Genomic DNA, 17,641 nt, shown 5'->3' with positions numbered 1-17,641 from the left:
TATTGCATTATATTTCTATAATCTACTGCAAACTGCAGACTTTTTTAAGGTAACAGCCTTATGAACTGTATACCATATACTTACAACAAAATGTATGTCATTAAAGTGAATGAGAGAGCTCTTACTCACCAAACTAGCTGTGTTTGTGAAGCCCTCCACTGCAGCACAGAGAGGGCCTCACTCCAACACTGAGAATATCTGTACTGTCAGACTGCTGTAGCACCAAGAACCCAAAAGCCTATAGGCTGCAAAGACAGAAAAAAAGGAGAGCCACTATGAGAACAGGCAAGACAGAGACGCACTGAAAAGTCAATAAATACCAGTGGGCTCTCTGTTATATAGGCTAGTTGGTGTGTATGTGTGTGAATTGGAGAGCTTGCCAGCAGAGAGGAGTAGAATGTAGGGCAGGGGAGAGCTTAATGAGACTGAAATAAACTCTTACTTTAACCTTATTTACATCCAACTCTCACCGTTGAAGCGACATAAGCCTAACTTAAATTGGCTTGAAGTCTCAAATCATGATGATGTCTTTGTCTGTATCAGGCTGCTATGAGCCAGTCAGCCTGTAGGAGGCGTCAGTGAGCCAGTCGGAAAAGAACAGGATTATTACTGGGGCCCAGATGGCTCAGTGGGGAGCTCACCTATAAGGACAGACCTGGGGTTACTGTAATCCTTACCATGGGCCTCCTGATAACAAGAGACAGAGGGAAAGACTAAGAGTGAGAGGCCTTGGTCACATGCCAATTGTGTGCGAGTGTGTGTGTGCTGTTGGAAGCAATGCCAAGTGTGCAAGCTGCATGGTCGTCTCGGGCTTGTGCTGATTTAGTGCATGTGAGAGAGAATAGTGTGCTCACTTAAGTGGATGATTGTGTGTGTGTGCTGCAGCGCTCTGAAGGGTGTGTGTATAAAGTGTGTGTGCATGCCCGGTGGATACACTAAGGTTTAATCTCATTACGGCAGGCGTGATGGAGAGGGAGAGGGGGGCAGCAGCGACAGACGGTCTGAACAGGATGGAAGGATAGATTAAGGAGAAAAGATGGAGATCGAGAAGAGGGAAGGGATGGAGGGAGGTGGAGTGGAGTGGAGAGCAGGAACGGTGCCATGAAAACGCCCACACACCTTCCCACACACACACACACACACACACACCGAGATGACACAAAGGAAAGCGGTTGAGGAGAGAACGCATGAAAGAAGCTGAGAGATAACTCCCTCCCCTCCCTGCTCTCTGAAACACCGGACACACACAAACACACACACTCACACTCACTCACACACAATACAAAAGACAGAAGGTGTCAAGATACAAAGAAGCCTGTGTTTCAAAGTACCTCGATTCAAAAGAGACAACAAAAGAGATCCCTGACAAAACCTGAGAAGGATGTATTCGCACCTATACATTCACCACTGCTGTTTAGAACTAATGGTAACAAACACATACTTGTACTGGAGATGTAACCGAGGAAATCAAAAAAAGAGTAAAAGAGTTTTTTGAGAATTTAAAGATTTTGAAACCCCATCAGACAAGTACATTTGATTGGTAATGTAATGTACAAGAAACCAGATGTTCAATCAATTGCAGCTTTAACTGTTCAAGGGACATAATGCTAACATCTTGAAGTATGTGACAAGTTATGGTTAATGCATTAGTTGGAGTGTAGACGTGCACACACACACACACACACACAGCTTATGATTCATTCCTCTTGCTCAGCTCAGCACAGCACTCTTCCACCAGTTTTCCAAAATTAGCTCTGGTCATACGCAGTCCTTCCTCCCACCAGTTCCTCTTCTCTTCCTTTCCTCCTCCCACCATCTCTGGATCTCTCTCTCTATTTAAAGCCCAGTAGGGGATATTTCAATCGCTGCACACTTTTAGCTCTTCAGGAGGGGTGCTATACAGTCACACACACACATACCCCTCTATATCTCTCTTGCACCTCACAGGGATCATCATCCACCCGGCTCTGCTGCTATGTGAAGATAGGCTAACTGTCAGGACTGAACACAACATGCTTTGAGACATACTGAGGCAGACACACACTCATGCTGAGCGTACCTTTTAGAGTAGCACCAAGTTATTGATTCACAGTTGTGTTAAGTCTCAGCTTCGGCTGCCAATCATCTCTCTGGGGTCTCCTCAACCCTGAAAGACAGAGAAGACAAAAACATTCATGTCAAGCTGTCATGAAAACAACACGAAGCCACACTAAACACAATACTCAGAGTTGTGATCAAAACTGCCATGGACCTAAAGCTTCAAAGCATGTGATATGATTTAGGGCTGAGGGTGGTCTTTGCTTTCAATATGAACTGACAACTTCTTTTTGTCCTGCTGTGTCTCTTTTCTAACTTTCTAGGCAGCGAATCGTCACTGCTCTCACCCCTCCTGCTTTCCTGAGTTCTGAGGTGACGCCTGGTTTCAGAGCAGTGTGGAAACTTGAAGGTGGCTCAGAGGCAAAGGGGTAAATCAGCGGGGAGGTCGACACATTGGGGCGAGGGGGGGCTCTTTCTCTACACATTTTATTTTAGTTTTTTGAAAATGCAATGTCATTATATTTAAGAATTGTGTTTGGCAAATAAAGAGGTTTGAAAATTCAATTCTCTTCTCATACAGACACAATGGTGAGACTGACTGTGCAGCTTAGCGGGCGAGCAGACACAAACGAGGCTGATCTCACTCTAACAGGAAGAGCCGACCTGACTAAGTCAACTATCACACGTAAAAGAGTGGCGCTGGAGGAACATAATAAAAAAATAAAAACACATGGCATTATTGACAAAGGAGGGAGGGGAGGTGAGGGTTAGAGTTTCAAATAAGAAAAATGAGGAAAGAGAGATACAAAGAGAAATCTAGTAAGAGACCCAGCTGTGAGTGCAGACAGGGACACAGTGGCGAGGTTGTAATTACCACTTTTATAGAGGGTGTGTGTTTATGTCTGTTGTGACCAAACGGTTGTCTAAACCAGTTGCTGCCCTGGCTATCACATTGCTCACAGCCACTCTACCAGCACAGTGTGAGAAACTCAGTACTCTGAAACCAGATAGTGCACACCGACGGCAGACAGTGTTACATACCAGCTCAGGTTCTATCAGATGATACCAAAGTGATGACATGTGGTTACATCAGCTATGAGTTAATATTCAGTACTGCATGTGTAGGGAGAAATCGGTGATAGTGCGTCTGTGTGATACGCATTTCATTTATCGGGGAACCCCCCGATGACTCAGCGCCCTGAGAGAGGGCTTACCCCAAACCACTCAGCCTAAACCCGCCCTCCTGGGACACCGCTTACAGTCAGGTGACCGGGGGCGTGTTCCTGTGCCGTCACAGATGTGACAGCTGCGGGAATTTCTCGGACTTTGTGATGTCATTTCTGCTTCCTATGAAGTGCGCAGCACGCATTGATTGTGTGTGTATGTGTGTTTAGGTAGACAAACAGGATGCGACAGAGAGCTGCAGGGGGTTTCATGGCCAAGGGAAGAATCAAACTACCTGACCACAAGTTCAAGAGAAACGATGGGGCAAATTCTACGAACATATTGACCAAACTGTTTTGGATTCACGAAACTTTCAGGTAACTGTGTTTATAACTCTGGAGGGAAAAAAGTTTGAATTTTGACTGAGAAAACATACAGCTTCAGTGCTACTCTGAAGTGAGATTTTTTTCTTTGACTCCTCAATCTAACCACAACAAGCAGTGTTCCTACATACAGCTCTGAAAAGATTATAAATCTAGGTTAAGTGAAAGTTATTTAAGGACTTCAGTTGTTGTCTTGACTCCTTAATGAAAGCATACACAGCTGATATATTTATCAATTATTACCAAACAGATTACACACTTCACAGATGCATCAAAAATTCCCCCACCATACATCTTTTGAAAGTAAATTCCCCCCTCCATAGACACCCAACATCAAAGAGCTGTTCCTGTCAACACCCTCGTTGTCGTAGTTATGCAAGTTAGTCATTGTCCCGGCAACACCAGCTATCAGCTGGGAGGCGGGGCCAAGCAGAGAGCCTTGGCAAAGAGACAAAGCTGTGCCAACCGTCGTCAACCAGCGAGGTACAAGGAAAACGAAGGAGCTCTGTTGAATCCTCTGTGGCATCAAACAAAGAAACACAAGCAAAATAAATAAATCCAACGTAATCCCACGTGACACACAAACCAAAGACACAAGCTTGTGGCTGTGAACAGGGAAGCTTCCTTAGTCACTTACATGAGCTGGGGGGAACAAACGGTTGAAATTAAGATGTACAGATGACATCCGTGTCTTTGCAGTAGCCTTAATTTATTTACTCTCACCCTACCCTGCCAACCACTGGCCTGCTCTGGTCCCCAGCCAGACAACCACACTGAGGCCATGAGAGGAAAATAGACTGGAGAGAGACGAGGGGAGGCAGTAAGGGCATACACTGCAAAAAATATCCATGGGCCCAAGTGTAAAGACTTCTTTCCTGCATTCCTGAAAAAACTAAAAAAAAAAAATCTTTTTACTACTTGTTTTAATAACATTTCAAGATTTAAGAATCGATACAAGATAAATGATTTGTTGAACTGGAGGTTTGACTTTTTGCAGCATGGTAGTGTTAATCAATAGTGCCTGGGGAAAGAGCAAGAGGTAGTAGTGTGAGAGAGGGTGAGACCACTGAAAACTAAAGGCTTGAGGGGGTAACGGCAGGTGGCTGGAGAGTGTTACTGTCCTGGTAGAGTCACTGTGGAGCCTGTCTGATAAGAAGTGACCAGATAAGGCTGGGAGAAATGGCAGATAACAGAGAATAGAGCGAGGGAAAGCTCTGGCAGAGGATGACGGAAAGGCCATGCATGGTCCTGTCGCCCTCCTTCCCTCTCTCTCTCTCTCTCCCTCTCTCTCTCTGTTGTTCTGTCCTCCCTCACCCTCTCTACTCCATTTGGCCATTACATAATCATCCCAGATAGAGATCGTGTTCTGAAGGAAACACCATGCATTTCTCTCTCTCATACACACACACACCGTGTGGAACAGAGGAACAGCCAGCCCCTGCATCCGTCCTCCTCCACCTCGTTGCCAGGCACCCTGCGTGTACGCGCATGTTTATTTGTTTGTGCGTGTGTAAACGTCAGCGAATGCCGTTCCAAGACGATGATGCGGGCTAACTTCATCACGTCCGCATCCTCACTCACACTCACACACACACACACACACACACACACACACACACACACACACACACACACACAGAGTTTCAGTCAGCCCAGTATGGGTCAGCTGAGGACACAGCAGGCAAACATTGTTCCTGCACACAAACACAGAAACATCTAACCTCCATGATGGACGATTATCTCCTGCTACCATCCATCTCAACTACACAACTCTTCATCCAGGGGACAGAGTGCTGACCGAACCCTTCACCTATTGGCACCCAGGTCATCTCTACGCTCATTAGCAGCAGCAGCAGCACAGCACACCAGCCATAACAGGCCAGTAGCCCTTATTAGTCTTACTTTGTCTCATTCTGGCTTATATGTGCACTCCCTTACATGTGCTCTACATTCAGGCTGTGTCAGAGAGGCACTGTACAGCACAGGGAGAGGAAAGTACGACATCCTCACATTTAACCTCTGCTGGCCTGACAATGCTCCTTATTTCAACATTCGGTAGATTTTGAAACAACAGCGAGAAGCCTCTGGCAGGGAGCAACCACCTCTCAACCACCGTTTTCATTTTGGCTGTTAGTGGTCAGCCTGTCTGGTTGGCTTGACACCACCTCTTTTTCCATTGATTTTTTATTAAGCCTAAAAAAACGCTTGGGCTGCAAGGCATCTAAGAGATTAAAATGTTGATTTCCGGACCTACAGTGACACTGTGACGAGAAACAGTTGAACTACATTTTCATCTGTTTGTGGAAAAAGAAACAGAAAAAGGAGGAGGGGGGCTGGTAGAAAAACATGAAAACATGAGGCCCCTTTTGTCTCCTGCACTCCCACCCTGACATCTGGGCCTGTGATTGACAACACACAACTGGGTTATTGTGGTTCTTCTCTTTTTTATCTCTCTCTCTCACACTCACACTCACACACACAGATCAGATGCACGTGTGTGTGACGTTAAAGAGAAGGGGAACAGAGCTCAGAGGGGAGAGGAAGCTGTCGTCACAACCACAGGAAGTAGGCCTCCCTCAGGGGTGTGTGTGTGTGTCAGAGAGAAGCCTTGGGGAGGGGTTTGAAGGCTGATGCTTCCTGTTGTAAAGATATGAACTGTCTGTGTGTTTTAGTGTGTCTGCAGAAGCCGTTTGACTGTTAAAATGTTGATGAAAGTGAACATATGTGACTAACACGAGTCTCTGCAGATGTGAGAGTCAAGTCAAAAACCTGGTAGGTTTCAGTCATGGCTCCTAAAATACACCTCAGACACAGTCATCTTGTGTGAACGGCACGTGTGTCCAACTCATGACTCACACAAGCCTCATCAACAAAAACAAGACAGTCAAAGGACTTCAAAAGCCATTTACTTGGCTCTGACTCTGGGTGTTCAGTGAAAAGCCTTGTTTGCCCTCTTTTTAGCTTCTGGTAAAAGTGAATGACAAACATATGATGACAGAATGAGTGTCTGTGCACTCAATAACTCCTCCTCTCAGTCACTCTTGCTCCTTGGTTCATTTTCACAGAAGCAGAAATTTCTCGACAGACTTTGGGGCCTGTTCCTGTCTGTGTGTGTGAGACAGAAATAAAAGGAATGACTCAACACCTGGCTTGTGGCTCTATAGAAAGGAAAACGGCGTGTAAATCCCGACAGACAGGAAATCTGAGAGGACGTGGGTGTCTCATTGACAACTGACAATGTCTTGATCGTTGTCACTCTCGATTTCCACACTTGAGCAACCTCAAAAGCCCCCAAACATTCTGCTTCTTCACAAAACTACCAAAAGATCAGGACAAAACAGAAAGTCACGTTGCCTATATTTAGAGGAACAGCAGCCTTGAAAATCCCCCTCCGTCATACTGCTGTGTCTCTCCTGATGCTTCTATTCCACATCCAGGACTACCACACAAGCACACAGGCTCAGAAATACACTAAACAAGACAAGCAACTGTTTCCCATGGTAACAGTTGCGTTCTCACTAACAGTTATTAAACTGAGCTAGAGAGGCAGAGATAGCCACAGAGAGGAACATCTATAAAGCTATGATCAACATGTTTACCGAGACACAGGACAGGCTGACCTCACACACACACCACCCTCTTCCTCTTCCTCCCTGGACTCAACGTTATGTCTCATCAGCAGTCTGTGTGTGTGTTTGAATGACAAAAAAAACACATGGACATGTGTGTGAGTCCTATATGCATCAGAGTTAATGACAGCATGTGTACAGATGGCCGGAGCAGCGTTGTTTTTATAGTTCTTGTAATTACGCAACGATCATTTTGACCTGAACAACTGTGATGCAGGCTGCCCGTCTTTGTTATAGCGGTGCTCATTTAGTCCAGAATATCCAAGGCCTGTACAGATTCCTCAAATACTGATGTTGTTGATCTTTCAGGCATTTTTGATAAATCTCCCATGATGCACAGGGGCTTCCTGACTGTCTGAGTTATCATTTCTTCTGCCAGCGTGGTTGAGGTGGGGAAAAGTAGTCACAGGAGGTAAAAAGGGAAGGAAAAAAAACTATTTCCAAGGTGTGACAGTGTGTGTAGCTGTGTATGACTCACACATACACACACACAGAGTGTGTAGGCTTGCACACATCCCCCTTCCACTGTGGCATCATCATCAGTGGCAAAGAGCCAAAGATAATAGAGAGGAACTGAACTAAGGAAAAACTTTCACTTTTTCTGTCACTTGGCAGAACAGACAAAAGGACGTCTCTGACACAGCTCTACTCACTGAGGATGGATTCAATCTCCAGATTCTGCTTTTCTTTAGTATCATTGTTGATTCTCTGTTCAAAATGTTGCCATGTTGAGCCTATTAGCTCAGCTTGTGGCTGCATCTGAATCTTTCACTCCTGTAAAAGCTCTCACTCAATTCACTTCTAAACTGCTGGACCGAATTACAATGATCTGTTTTTCCTTACAGCTCTCAGGTCCAAAACAGAACCTGAAGCGAGACAACAGCTGCATGTATGACAATATTTATAGTTATGGATTTCTGAGACTTGTGGTTGGCTGGCAGTATAGAAGGGTCCTGCTGCTCCTTAGACACTAATGAGAAATATATAATAAGGACCATGACTTCATCCATACATGTTAGTGATTACTGCAATCCAAACAGTTTCTCTATATTTCAAACCTATAATGCATTTTTATGTGCATATGTATGTGGAACTCTTATTGTATCTATTCAGTGGTCTTTTATGGCCTTTTTGAAATTTAGCCTCATTTTGATCTTATTTCTGCTACAATGACTCAATGTTCCCCCAGTGATCATTAAAACATAATCACATTATATTTTACAGCTTGAGCACCATTTTATTTTTATGTGTCTTTTTAAAAAAACAAACATTTTTCTTGTGTTTCACATTTGTCAAATCCCCAATTGACCTAAAATGTCTAAAAAGAAAAACCTTTACATATAGTGGACCCTACACAAATTTACTGCTTACAGTAAAGCTTCCTGTTCTTTGGGGCCTGGCCCCCACTGTGAGAGGCGAGGGTCGACAGTAGGCAGTCTCACACTGCATGGTGGAATTCCACACTTGGTTGACTGAGTTTTTGGCCCGACCAAACTCTTTAACTTTCATCCTGCTGTCTGGACAGCTCGGTGAGCTCAAGTGTTTGCATGCACTGCAGGACATAAACTGGCAGGTACATTATTGCTGTGAGTGCAGCCGATTGGTACAAAGCCCAGCTGTACTGCAATATATTCAGTTAGTACTTTACTATAAATACCGCTGTACTTAATGCCTATCATTAAAACAGAGAGCTATTGGAATAGCTATGATAGTGCCCCTTTAAATGTTCAGTGTTTCTGCCGACTTGAATTTACGGGAAATTCCTCAACTCGTTTCCAACCATAACACTTAGAAGAACTTGTGTTTTCACGCCTGACCTGTTGGGGTGCGTGGGGAGTGTTTGAGAAATCGTCAACAGGGCAGATGTTGTCCCACACCTCCTTTATTCCCTCTCTCTATTTTTGCATCACTCTCTGGAGGAGAAACGACACCCTTTACTGGAAAGGCTGCAACAGCATGGTGTCACACAACACAAGCAGACGTTTCGTGATGACATCCATTCACTTCCCCCACCCGCTTCCCTTTGAAACTCCAAACACACACACACACACACACACACACACACACACACACACACACAGTTGTATTTGTTTTTGCGTAACATGCAGACAGTAAAGGTAGTTAAGGGGCAGGAGAAGCCCCCCCTAATCTTAGTGAACTGTCACACAGCCAAGGAACACACACATAGCTCATGTTTCATCCCTGTCAACGGTCAGAGTGGTGTTAGATGAGTAAGCACTTTAAGCAGCCTACTGACCCATTTCCCATGCCATCCACACACATATAGGAAAATTCTTAATTAGATCAAAGTAATCCTCAACCCCCTTAGGACACCCTGCAACACTCCAATCAAAACTACATATAGGGAGGGGGTGGGGTGAGATTGGGAAACTGTCCTGACACACACTTCTCTTCTACTCAAGCTGTGTGACTCAATCACTATTGTTGAGTTAGCAGCTTCCTTTTCACCGTCATCTCTCCCTCTTTCTCCCCTGGCGCGCGTGTGTGTATCACTTCAATATTCCTCCATGTTCGTCATCGCTTATAGTAAAATGGGCGGCGATTGTTCATTCACACACACACACACGCTCCTATTGAGATCACGGGACAGACGGGGGCGGGGGAGCGCTGAGGCAGCACACAGTCGGCCAGCAGAGTGTGTGGAGCGATCGGAGCTTTAACATTTTACAACCTCCGACTTCAAACGAGGGGACAAAACGCGCCGCTGGTTTCCATACCAATCGATCTGATAGATCGGAAGTGACCCTTCAAAGGATTTTTTTTGTTGTTTTCTTCGCGACCCCATGCCAGCACACTCCGCTCTTCCTGATCTGGGCTCTTTTATTGCGGGCAATAAAGTGACAAATAAGCCTCCCGTCCAGCCACAAATCCTCATCAACTGTTGTCCGATGACCAGTGAAAAAAGGTGACTAACGCTTAACGTCTGTGGGCGGTGAAGCAATAATAACCAGCAATATCAACTACTATTGATTATATTCAGAAAAGACACGACCCCGCCCCCAAATTAGTCCACGTTATCCCCGTTTAACGTCCACTGTTTTAATATTTTCAATGAACGCTGTGCGTAATTTCGGTACAAACTACCCAAAACGCACGGCTCACAAACAGACATGCGCGCCAGCTGGGCGTGTTATAATGTTGGGACTAACCATGAGATAACACAGATGACTGCTGTCGGCTTCATTAACGTCATAGAGCGCGTGGACCAAGATAAGGGGACCAGAAATATGTCTCAAAGTCAAAAAGTCACTTCAGTTCGTCACTCTGGACTACTGTTCCCAGTAAACGGGATAATTAGATAACTCACAGCGGTGACCAAACAATACTATGTGGTCAGACTTCAGAGCACCAACAACCACTGAAACCCAGACGTAAAGGGCAGCAGCACCAAAACACCGCCCCTCCCCCCAAAAAACGAGGTGATGCAAATCACTTCCTTTCAATCCAGCTCTTTGTGTGCGTAAGGATTGACTGGGGGGTGATGGGGGTGGCAGCTATCCATTCACTTTATAAGGCTGCCGACCTCAGTGATCCTGCCCACCCCCACTCCTCCACACACACACACAATGGCGTGAGATCTCCTTACACAGGCAATTTCTCTCCCTGTCCTCTAGCTCTCCTTCCCTTTTCTAACCATGAGATGATCATGAGTTTCAGGACAACAATGACCAAACTAGACCCCGAGATCTGAAGATTGGGCTGTTTTCACTATTTCATTGACAGATGTTTAAGGCGACTTCAGTGTCATTATCAGACATTTATATGGGATGAACTCTACACTGAAACATGAACACTCTGACTACACTGGGACAAAACCCCTGTAACTAAAGTTACAGCGGTTATCTGGGGGGCATTTGATCATCCAAAAGTCCCATGAACCCCACATTCACACCGAAGCCAATTTACTGAAATTACTGTGATTCACGTGCACCGGATGATTAAACATGCCCGGTAAAGATGATCAGTCGTGAGGAAAACATTTCGCTGAATTGAGATACACACGCGTGGGATTAAAGAGTCACCCTGTGGCTGAGAAAACCATAGCGAAATTCCCCCACCTCATCGATTACAGACGATCAAGGGTTCCGCTTTCATTGATTACGATAATTCACTCAGTGTTATCTTGAATCACAACCCAGCCGATTTTAATCAACAAGAACAAATAATGGAACTGTATACGGTTTATAAAATTATTAAATATCTCCACACATTAAAGATTATCATGTAAACACTGGCTTCTTTATAGCCCTCTAACTTGCCTGCTTACAACCAAAACACAGTCGACTGGACTTTTAAAATGCTCCCGGTTCACACAGCACTCACCGTTCATTCAAGTGTTTTCCACTGGACGCTCCAGAAATAAATAATTTCCAAATAGAAATGTGTATCCGGTTCCTCGAGATCCACGGTATGCTTTATGGTCTTTGTATCCGTAAGTTTGGTGCTCCGAGCCTGCAGAGAAATTCCCGACCAGCCGGCTGAGCTGAGCGGAGCTATAGCTCTGTAATCCCTGTTAGTCTCTGCCGCTTCCTCTCGAAACAGCCGTGAAACTTGAGCCGTCTGACGGTCGGAGAGCCTCTCTGATGTCCCTTCTTCTATATATTCTGCGGATTATTCCGTCTGATGGCTGCCTCCGCCGTACAGCGACAGTCTGTGTCTGCGTCTCTCCGCGTCGAGCTCCTTTTCTCCTCTGCCTCACATTCACAGAGGCAGCCGGGCAGGGATCGTATTGCGCTGAGCTCTGTTTTAAAGGGACAGAGCCACGCACACTCAAACACACGCACAGCGAGACAGAGGCGTACACACGCGTGACGTCAGCGCACGGCCCGGAATTCCCTGACAGCGCAAACTGGCACCGAGTCCGACTGCCGGTACCGGAGCTGCTCCTCCTGCCCTCCCCTCCTGTTTGTACCTTTTCAGTTTTATTTCTATCTCCCGGAGTTGTTTTTAGGTAGACTCGTGACTGCTAGACTCTGAACAGCAGCATGTTTCCCTGTGACCGTCTATTTTTGGATGGAGGAGTATTACCCACAGGAAGACAGATACAGTATCACAGTGTCAGGATTAGATTTAGTGGACTATAAATAGGTCCAGGTATCTGCTATAGCCTACAGGCCAAATAATCAAAAACAGACTTAGGTACAGTAGGTGTACTGTTGAGTGTATCTTTGTATGAGTAATAAAAGCACACGCGCTGTAAGGCTGAGAGACACAAATAGGTTTACACTGCAAAAACTTCTGTCTTTTAGAGAAACTCGCATATTCATAGATCAAGAACAACAAGCTATGCCTCTGTATTTAGACTTTTAATCAATGTGAATCATTTTACTTAAGCCAGTCCTTTACGAAAACTACATATTCGATGTAAACCTATTGTTTGTTTTTTTTTTTTTTTTACATTGTCACTGATATATTTGATGACTTTAAAACTGCTATATAGCTAACACTTTTAAACATGCTTTAAAAAAAAGGAATTAGGTGCCGATACTGATCGTATTCCTTCATCAGACTGGATTGGACTGACGCCACTAATCCACATACCAATCAAGGTTCCATAGTTTGAAGTTTTTATGAATCATCAAAACTCTATACAATCATGCACTTCTAAGGCCATAGTCAAAATGCTGTAGGACTAATCAATTTCTAATCAATCAGTAACATTGGTAACAGTTCTACTATGTGACAATGAGTTAGTTGTACAGGCGGAGCTTGTGCTGGACCATGACCCCACTACACATAACATGTGACAGTCTGGAACTGAGTGAGCTAGTAACAGTTGGTTGACTCAACATGTCCTTAGTTTGGAGATATTTTAGTCTCAAAACACAGAAAAGCAAGACATCAATGTGTAATGTTTGCAAAGCCAATATTGTGCTGCATTGTACATCACTACCAACTGCACCGGTAATATCGGTATCAGCAGATGTCCAAATTCAGGTATCAGAATCTGATTGGAAAAAGTTTATCATGCATTTCTAGATATAAGATTTGAATTTTCAAGAACAACTCTCGAGTTTGTGAAACATACATTTTGCTGATGTTTATCAATACATGTTTAAAAGGCACAGATCCTCTGGAGTCTTTTACAGTAGTAAAAGGGATTTTTCACAACCTACCTGGCCTGACAAAAGTTGCTCTCATAACTGATGTACAAAGCATCAGGTAATGATTTATTAGCCACTGTTAAAGCCTGTAGTTACAGTTTACAAACCATTTGTAAGTAAATATTTCAGAGAGGTACCTATATTTACTCTACATACAGTCACACCAAAGCTGGCATACTCACACTTGCATTGCTCTGTAAATTTGTTGAAATAAAGACTTACATAAACATAACATCTTATCATGACATATATAACCCACTATGATTGTACATAATATGTTTAAGCACCATATGAACTGTCGGATGTATAAAGTGTTATGCAATATACAATGCACAGTCTGTATTACACAGTGTATAAGACCTATAGATACAGTACTATATACAGATAAATGCATGCTGTAGAGTCTTTGAAGGCTAAATAATATCTAACTAATGCATTATTTATTGTCACAATACAGTACACATGGCTAGGACTGTAAATAAACCTTCAGTTATGAGGCTAATAAATTTCTTGTTCCTGTCCAGTAGGTGACATTAACATTTCACATGTCATGACCGTGCACACTGAATTATATGCTACAGTACGCGCTCAGAGGCAGCCAGCTGACATCCTGTGTGAGGTAAACAAGGCTTTGAACAACACACCAATGAGTCTCTGGAAGGCCGGAAACATTTGTTCCAGCTTTTCCTCGCCAAAGTAACCATCCTGTACTCTGTAATAACGCCAAAGAGCCACATTGGTACAACCAACAGTATGTGTCACACACTCCACACACAGACACACACAGGCACACACATGTAGAGGTTATATTTAGAAAGCACTGCCTCAGCAAGACAACGGGAGGCAAAATTAGTCGTGGCAGGGAAGATGGGAGTGTGTCATGGATGATGCTGAGACGATGACATAAGGAAACACACACATGCAGTTTATTTATGGTTATAACAATTCTAAAAACAACAAAAATCAGAACATTATGATACCTTTCTCTGCCCCAGTGAAGCTATCAGTCTCTCGATTTTCCTGTCACAACAGGTTGCTCTCAGTATATTTGGAGACAACTGAAGGCATTTCTACTTCTATTAGTATTCAGTGACGAGTGACAGGAGATGTGTGTGTGCGCGAGATTCAAATCCCTGATGAAGTAAGTGCATGGCATGTGTGGTATGTACCGCCAGCGTGGATCTAGAGTCTATTGTCAAGTGACAATGAATGTTCAATAATGTGTTTTGTTTTGAGAAAGAGGAGGGACGCAGGACAGTGGGGGTCTTTATGACACTGAGAGACAGTGTGCTTATATATGGATGTTTTGTTTTCATTTGTTAAAGGCTGTGTTGGGAAATCAGCTGATGCAGTTCATACAGTACTCTACAGTGAAATTAACTGTATTTTTTTTTCCAAACTGGAAGCATTTGCAGCTGCTAGTGTGCCTGCAAAAGTGAGTAAAAGTGAGGGTCTGGTGCAAAAATGAAGAGGCCACTTTTAAAGAGTGACTGTGGAACAAAAGGTTGTAGCGGCTTGAAATGTTTGAGCATGTCGATATGTAGTAAATTTCCTCTGCAAATGGATGGAAGTTGTTAGAAACAAACTGTTATGGTAGTTAAATTCCAGATGATATAATTAAAAAAGTCAGAAAAACCTAAACCGTTAATGTTATAATCAGTAATGTAGTAATATATCAAGTCAGCTGAAGCCCAGGACTTTTTATAACATCATCTGGAAGCTATTACACCCTGAATTGCTGCAGTCCTTAATTACCTATCATAGAGTTGTAAACTAGTGCATTCTGTATGGAGACTATATATCATCTGCTTCTCTGCTGTGTATGTTGTCCATTCTATTTCTGCACAGGTCTCTCCTGCACTAAAATACACTGACAGTACTACCTATGCAAATGTTATCCTACTCGTGTTTATCTGCTGTGTAAAGCTGTTTTCTCTTTTTAGTTTATTTTCAGCTGAACTTGTATTCTCATATTGCCCTAAGTGTGTGAGATTATTAGACCCAACCTTCCATTAGGTGTGTAAATAGTGTGTCCCAAGTGTGCGACTTTGCTCAGCTTTAGTTGTGTCAACGTGCGTGTGTGAGTGTATGTGATTGTACTGTAAAGAGTGTGGTTGGAGACCATTAGCCCTCAAAATTGAACAGGAAGAGGAATGCTGATTGATGTGGTCATGGGTGGGACTCTAGTGTACCACACACATGGCCACACACACACACACACGCACACACAGTTCCTTCAAGCTGTTTCTGTCGTAGAAGCACTCTACTGTATATAATAAGGGTCTGAGAATATTAAATGTATGTCTGAGCTCAATTCCCCATCCTTCCTCTCCCACAACAAGGGAAGCCAAGGCATTACAGTCTGTCCCGGGGGTCCCAAGTGTGTGTGTGTGTGGCAGGAAGGGACAATAAATGAAAAAAAGATTTGTGAACCACTGTGTGTTTAAGTTCTTATAGCTCTTATGCATGACTAGCAATCCTGTATTCATGTGTGTGGAAGGCAGGCAGGCAGGCCAGTGTGTATGCGTGTGTGTGTCGTGGGGACTTTGTGTGTATAATTAAAGAGACCGGGGACAAGGACAGCTCAGTTCTCACACTCCAAATATATATATATTTAGCAGCTCCCATGGGTACGAGCCCCAAAATTCCTGCCATACCAGCCACACATGCGCGCGCGCACACACACACACACACACACACTTAGAAAATAAACAGCATAAAATACTGATGAGGTCCAGACAGCACAGCAGCACAAGAAAGAAAGTATGTGAGAGAGTGAGTGTGCTGTGCAGTCGTAGGAGTCTGTGTCCCTGGTACAGATGGTACTTCTCAGCCTCTGATATGTAGGATTGTGTGTGGGACTGTGTGTGTGTGTGTGTGTGTGTGTGTGTGGGCCTGAGTGTGTGTGTGTGTGTGTGTACATGTGGCATAGGCGTGAGTCAGCCTTTTGGGTACACTGAGAGACCGACAGACATGATAATAATCACCTCCACGCACATACTCACACACAGTCACACTGCGAGGAGACAGAGAGCCACACAGGCAGGCAGTCAGACAGACAGACTGGCTTAGCACACCCACATATAGCAGCCATGTAGCTGGCTGAATGGTGCACTACAGCGCTGATAATTAGGGCCCTTATTCAAGGAGAGAGGGGCCGATAGGGAGCCCGGCTTTCCCTCTAGTTTCTCAAACACTCCGCTAATCCCAACTGTAGCTCTATGATAAGCTAAGTACTCCAGTGCTGCTTAATATACTCACTATCCCAAAGTTAAACATAGTGAGAAAGTGAACTCCAAATAGAGGAGCTTAAAATTTTCAGATGACTCTTAAAGGAATACATCATGTTTTCAGGAGACGGTCTAACAGTCAATTTTCCTCTTAAAAGGTGAACACACGGACACCAAAATCATCCATGTGTCCCTGGTTGGTAGATAATTGGCTTTGGTGCTACATGCTAACACTTCAGTGTACACTCATAGGGTTTTTATCTATCATTCCAGGTTGGTTAACTGTAGCCTAAACTCATGTGTCTATGCTACACATGAGGTGAGCGGACAGGATGCTTTCATGGTGATGAATTTATAGGAAATGCAATGTGTTTATCACCAAGTTTGTAGAGCTTCAAAACCGATGCTAACAGGTGTAAACAAGTCTCCTGAGTTTGAGCCATATTTGGTCGGCATCATGGTTATGGAGTTCTTTGTTCATGGTATGGCTCAGCGCAGCTACACCACCCACTATGGAAAAAAACCCATATGTTGTGTTTAAACTAACAACAAATATTCAGCAGAGTGAAAATGAGCCGCTCTGAAACAAAGGATGATATGGATGAAGTCTAGAAGGTTTGTGTGGAAGATTGGTGATAAACTTTGCTGGTGATCTATGAAATAAAGATTTGAACTACATGAGACTACCGTTTCTATCACTGTAACTACTACTAATTGTGGAGGATAGTGTGAAAGCCTTGCAAAACTAAACCTGGATTAATAAATGTTAAAAAAAAATCTACCACACACTTGGTGTTTTGTTTGAGAGCTGGTTGCTAACCACAAGCAAATAATTCCCCTTTTTTTTTATCTCTAATGTGGCTTTGAAGAGCAAAGTTTGATATCTGACTCATAGGCCTTGAAGAGCACGTTCTTTGAGGACTTTCAAAACACACATTACTGCACAAAGGAAAAGTTGATTTGTGAGGTTGTCCAAAGGAGCAGCGGTCCACTCACACCCATGATATCACAACCCACTACCTTCTTAACTAATGAATTTTGTGTGTGTGTGTGTGTGTGTGTGTGTAATGTTA

At 43.8% G+C, this 17,641-nt stretch overlaps 1 protein-coding gene across 4 annotated transcripts in view; it reads right to left on the bottom strand.

Moving 5' to 3' along the window:
* Positions 1–17,641, bottom strand: part of kdm6ba (lysine (K)-specific demethylase 6B, a) — a 100,535-nt gene that overhangs the window by 13,570 nt on the left and 69,324 nt on the right. For 3 of the 4 annotated variants that reach the window (XM_073474514.1, XM_073474515.1, XM_073474516.1), the window contains 2 exons: positions 2,060–2,146; positions 130–245 (listed from right to left, as the gene is read on the bottom strand). The gene's annotated coding sequence lies outside the window, so the exon portion shown is untranslated. Of the gene's footprint in view, positions 1–129; positions 246–2,059; positions 2,147–11,557; positions 11,927–17,641 lie in introns of those variants that run through there. The other variant, XM_073474517.1, reaches the window with a different exon arrangement.

Source organism: Pagrus major, chromosome 10 (assembly GCF_040436345.1).
Source record: "Pagrus major chromosome 10, Pma_NU_1.0".
Lineage (NCBI taxonomy): Eukaryota > Metazoa > Chordata > Actinopteri > Spariformes > Sparidae > Pagrus > Pagrus major.
The sequence above is the reverse complement of the archived record's forward strand: the minus strand, read 5'-3'. Positions and strand labels throughout refer to the sequence as shown.